This window comes from Centroberyx gerrardi, chromosome 16 (assembly GCF_048128805.1).
Source record: "Centroberyx gerrardi isolate f3 chromosome 16, fCenGer3.hap1.cur.20231027, whole genome shotgun sequence".
Taxonomy (NCBI): domain Eukaryota; kingdom Metazoa; phylum Chordata; class Actinopteri; order Beryciformes; family Berycidae; genus Centroberyx; species Centroberyx gerrardi.
In genome coordinates, this window is record NC_136012.1 from 5,617,113 (window position 1) to 5,623,112 (window position 6,000).

The 6,000-nt window shown below is 42.1% G+C and overlaps 2 non-coding genes across 2 annotated transcripts; both read right to left on the reverse strand.

Annotated features, from left to right (window-relative positions):
* Positions 1-4,734: 4,734 nt before the first annotated feature.
* trnam-cau (transfer RNA methionine (anticodon CAU)) lies at positions 4,735-4,806 on the reverse strand. Its single transcript has one exon. It is a non-coding gene; the product is annotated as a tRNA-Met (tRNA).
* A 6-nt stretch (positions 4,807-4,812) lies between these two features.
* Positions 4,813-4,885, reverse strand: trnar-ccu (transfer RNA arginine (anticodon CCU)). The gene has a single exon. It is a non-coding gene; the product is annotated as a tRNA-Arg (tRNA).
* Positions 4,886-6,000: the final 1,115 nt, after the last annotated feature.

Here is a 6,000-nt window from a genome sequence, read left to right on the forward strand (position 1 = left end):
ACATGAAGGCACATGATTCTCCCGCTAGTACAGGTTGGGACTTCATTGATTGGCTTAAAATGACACTTGGTCCCAAATTGTGGTTGATATTTCAGCCTCTGATCGCAGGGTTTGTGGTCCTGGTCAGTGTGGTAGTGGTTGTCAAATGTAGTATCTCTCTCCTGTTGTCTCTAATGCAGAAACCAGTTCGTCAACTTGTTGTTCAAAATGTTCAGTGCACCTCTAATGAAAGCAGGGAGGACGCCTCTGTGGCTACAGGGTCGGTCTCAGAAATGGACTGGGCTCCATTCTATCATGATGATTCTGATTCAGATGCTGACTTGCTCCTAGAGAAAGAGATCCACACTACTGAAATATGATTGTGAAGAAAATGGCCGCGACAGACCAGCTCTCTGGCGAAGAAGTCGAAACTACTGTGCATCGTATGTGCTAGCACCTCTCCACAGTGGTGACCCTCTACTGAGTGTAAAGCTCATGGGTTGAAGATGACATACCTTTATTGTATTCCTTTTATGATTTCTATCCATATTAACGGAGGCTTGCTTGTATCCATATTAATTGAGGCTTGCTTGTAACTCTTAGAAGTAATATTCTCCTCAGTGTTTAAGTGAAGTATACAAAGAATAAGGTGCGTTTAGCATTATTTTGTTTTACTCTTACCTGCCAATCAGTGCCAAGTAATGCTGCTAGTGTGATTTTCGTTAATTCCAGAATCTACCTCAAACATCATACGCATGGCTGTAGATTTTGTTGTAGGTCTGTTTAAAAATCTTCTCAGTGTGATTTGTATTTGATTTATTTTCAGGATTTGTGTGTTGTAAGAAATCGTATTGCTAATCATTTTATCATTTGTGATTTTACTTTTACTTTATAATGTGTATGATTTCTGAAGGTCAGCAAAAGTATGACACTACGGTTTTTCCCTCTGTATAAATGATTGAGGTTTTCCATAAGTGTTTGCCGATTTAAAATAGCGTAGCCTGCCTCATAGGTCTTTTACCCAACTCATGTCCAGTGTGAGGGGGGGAGGTTTGGCCTTTTGCTGGCTATGTGACTTAGGACCTCTGTCCATGGTATTATAAATTCTTGGTAATTTGTGATCAGTTCGTTTGGGACTGCTGGACAGAACTCCTAGGGCATGTGGAAGGTTAGTTAATTTTAGGTAATTTTATCGTTGTTGATTTCATAAACAACAAGGGGGGAACTGTGGAAGAAAAATTAACATGCATGTATGTACAGCTGAACTGGGGCCCCTCAGAGAATGTACGGTTGCATGGTGAAGGTTCACCTCACTGATAACCCTTAGCCCATAACTTACTAGGTCAGAGGCCTCTTGACTCAAGTGGCTCCTGTCCTAGACTAATCTGTAGATTCTCTCTAAAACTAAGACATAACATATGTGTTTGTAACCTTTTCCTGTGACCTGTTCCCATGTCAGCATACTCTGTGCGCCCTTGAAAGATACATAAAGACCAGCTCAAACCTATTCTCCTTCGAAGAAGTGTATGTAGCCTCCATGCTGTGTGCATCTCTTCCTCTCGAGACTCCTTTCAATAAATATATACTCAAGTAAGACGAATCTCTGACTCCAGAACTTTTTCCTCAACAGAAACCATCCTCTGCTAAATCTTAGCTTTTCCAAACAGAAAGCCTCCATCATGTCCACGACTCCTATGTCCATGCCTTCGTTCTACTGTCATCACATGAGTAATCAACCCATGTTGACGTTGACATGGGTTGGACACCACAGTAGCATGTATTAGCAACAGTTTTAGCTGAGAACAGCCGTTACCGTGCTGGGTCTACATCGTGACACCGCAAGCAGCCGTGGGTGTAGCCCCAGTGCCTTAATGGATAAGGCACTTGCCTCCTAAGCCAGGGATTGTGGGTGATTGAAAGCAGAGTGACGCAGCGGAAGCGTGCTGGGCCCATAACCCAGAGGTCGATGGATCGAAACCATCCTCTGCTAAATCTTAGCTTTTCCAAACAGAAAGCCTCCATCATGTCCATGACTCCTATGTCCATGCCTTCGTTCTACTGCCATCACATGAGTAATCAACCCATGTCGACGTTGACATGGGTTGGACACCACAGCAGCATGTATTAGCAACAGTTTTAGCTGAGAACTGCCGTTACCATGCTGGGTCTACATCGTGACACCGCAAGCAGCCGTGGGTGTAGCCTTCTAGCAATACCTTCAACTTTATGGCAGGAAAATGTCAAAACACAGGACAGAGAGGCTACTTGCAAAGTCCAATAAAGGAGCTGACACATCATCATCCACTTTTAAACATGTATTAGCAACAGTTTTAATTGAGAACGCCAGTTGCAATGCTTGTTCTATCTCTTCCCAGTCGCCTAATGGATGAGGAGACAGAGATTGTGGGTTCAAGTCCCGTTTCGGCTGACTGAAAGCAGAGTGGCGCAGCGGAAGCGTGCTGGGCCCATAACCTGTTGCTAATACATGCTGCTGTGGTGTCCAACCCATGTCAACGTTGACATGGCTTGATTACTCATGTGATGACAGTAGAACGAAGGCATGGACATGATGGAGGCTTTCTGTTTGGAAAAGCTAAGATTTAGCAGAGGATGGTTTCGATCCATCGACCTCTGGGTTATAGGCCAAGCACGCTTCCGCTGCGCCACTCTGCTTTCAATCACCCACAACCCCTGGCTTAGGAGGCAAGTGCCTTATCCATTAGGGCACTGGGGCTGCACCCACGGCTGCTTGCGGTGTCACGATGTAGACCCAGCACGGTAACGGCTGTTCTCAGCTAAAACTGTTGCTAATACATGCTGCTGTGGTGTCCAACCCATGTCAACGTCGACATGGGTTGATTACTCATGTGATGACAGTAGAACGCGTCATGTAAAATCCACTGCATAGGCTTTTTAATCATTGTAATATCAGTATTTTGGTGTATTTTTTTTCTATTAACACTAGAAAGGCCATGGGCTGGCGTTGAGATTTTAAATTTAAATTTCTGAAACACTGGAAATACTATGGTCTTGCTTTAAAGGCCTTTTCAGAATTCTAAAAAACGAGTATATAATTTTTTTTAAATTTTCTCCCTGCAACATATTACATATAACAAATTACACCAGTATGACAGGCTACAGGGCGTTGGTAGACAGATGTGAAGTCTCTCCCTCTCCTCCTCCTTTCTTCCACTGACCAACTCAGCGCCATCAAAACTCCATGTATTTCACACATTGCATACCTTTAGAACAACAGTGTGATGAGACAGAGCTCCTGGACATGAAACGTGAGATATTCTCTCTGTGGATAAACTGAAAGATTAATTGCGCAATATTGTGCTTCTGTATTTCCATGGGACATCGGTGCGTAAAACACGTCCCCAAAAGGATTTAATGGACAGAGCTCATTATATATCTACAAATATTTCACATTTAGCAAATGTTATCCATACTGGTTATTTCCTATGATTTAACACTATATAACACTGTAAGGTAGGCTGTAGGAAACGTGAGCTGAGCGTTGCGTAATGGCGCATTCCAAGGATTCCATGCAATAAATTCACAATGATTGAAAGAGCCTGTCATGTTTTTTTAAATACCTTATAGTTCGTTATTGTTTTATCATTTAATTGCTCAGTTCTTTGTGCCGTTTTGTTGCTCAAGCACGTTTGGCAATGTGCCTGTAATATTTAATATATTGAAGTAATGGCTACGCTTCCGTTTACCCGTATATATTGTATTTTAGAAATTCATACACAGATGCTGATTTCGTTGCGATGTTTTTTTTTCCAAAGATGAAGTTTTGCGGTAGGCTGTGGTTTTTTTCGCTATAGGCAACATTAGGTTACTGATGCGGTCTGTTGGTCTTTGCTTGGCCTGTAGTCCAGACAAAAGCTGAGTGATCCATCTCTCCATGGTCAACTTCTTTCTTTTCTATATTCGTTTGGTTTCAATTATAAATATTCATCATGGACTAATGAGTAGTCCTAAACACCCCAATGATATTATACCATTTTAAACTTTTATTTAGGCTACAAGAGCCATAACTATAAAAAATACATACCGATTCCATAAGTAAAATAAATAATCACTTATAGGCTTTATGTGTGAGCACTGTTGTTGCTGAATCGTGGAGAAAGTTTGATTATTGAATGACTTTTGTGTTACGCCACATACTTCAGTATGATAGTTACTGGCATGCTCCTGGATGAGCCTATAAACTCTCTGTGTTCCGTCCGCCTTTCCAAAATAGGATGGCCCAACACTTTCTCCTCTTTTTACTGCTTAAAAGAATGAAGATAACGTTGTTGTGACTGCTACTTTCTATGTCCATTTTCTCTCAGATAATAAACAGGATTTTTTTTCCTGTTGGTGCGAAATTGGAACACTAGAATGCGAAAATGTCGCACCGGACCTGGTGTGTAAGCTTCACATGTGGAAAATTCCCGCACGAATATTCCGCAAATCCGTCCCGCATTTTCGTGTCGTACCGGTGTGAAACAGCTTTTAGGAGGTAAGTGCCTTATCCATTAGGGCACTGGGGCTACACCCACGGCTGCTTGCGGTGTCACGATGTAGACCCAGCACGGTAACGGCTGTTCTCAGCTAAAACTGTTGCTAATACATGCTGCTGTGGTGTCCAACCCATGTCAACGTCGACATGGGTTGATTACTCATGTGATGACAGTAAAACGAAGGCATGGACATAGGAGTCGTGGACATGATGGAGGCTTTCTGTTTGGAAAAACTAAGATTTAGCAGAGGATGGTTTCGATCCATCGACCTCTGGGTTATGGGCCCAGCACGCTTCCGCTGCGCCACTCTGCTTTCAATCACCCCAGATGGGACTTGAACCCACAATCCCTGGCTTAGGAGGCCAGTGCCTTATCCATTAGGCCACTGGGGCTACACCCATGGCCTGCTGCAGTGTCACGATGTAGACCCAGCATGGTAACGGCCGTTCTCAGCTAAAACTGTTGCTAATACATGCTGCTGTGGTGTCCAACCCATGTCAATGTCGACATGGGCCCATAACCCAGAGGTCGATGGATTGAAACCGGTTAACTTTGTAAAGGTTGCCACCAAATTATGTGCATGAGAAATTTTCACTAAAAAAGCCTAAAGACACTTTTCTCGATTTTTAGCCCGACAATAGCAGTTGTGTGCACTTCACAGTATACACTTTATCGAGACATGTACATGTTATAGTATATAGTATAGTAGTATAGTATAGTATAGATATGTGCATGTCACCTGAAGGTTGTTGACAACAAGGCAACAAAGCACTGAAACTTTGAAAGTTATTATTACTGCACAGTTTACATTTTATTTCAATATGTGATTCCACTTTTACCATGTGTTATTATTGTGTGCTGAATTTTGAAATAAGCGTCTGCCACAACTGTTTTTAAGCTTCAAAATAAATTGCCTCAATGAGGACATCAAAGTTTTCTATTCTATTCTATTCTATTCTATTCTACTTCAAAACCTCACTGATAAGCACCGGTGGACAGAACAGGCACAGATAGCTTCATATTTTCATGAGCAGTGTTGTGGAAAGTTACATTTGAAACTTCTCCTTTTTCCAACTTTTACATATTTTAAAACATTTTAGCGATTGACTTTTCTACCCCTTGCTGTTAAAATAGTAGTAGTGTTAATGACTGCCACTAAAATGTTTGACACCAGTGCGATTAAAAAGTACCTTGTGTTTATCAGGACAATGCAGGCAGGGAGGGGCGATTAATTAAAATCAACCATTTTTGTCTCATTTTCTGAAACATTTTCACTGATTCAAGGTTTCTGCAGAGGACTGAATTATGTCTCTATCCTTAACCCTAACATCAGCTCTACAATAGTTGCAACGTGACAGCCAGAGCTGGGACAGTGTTTTCTCGATCTGAACATTTCAAGGCCTGACCCTGTCAAAACTTACCACTTGGCCTTGCTGGAGGAAAGCAGCTATTGACACTTAAAATATTGCCAAACCAAGCGGACAGGCAGACAGACTGGCAGGCTGGC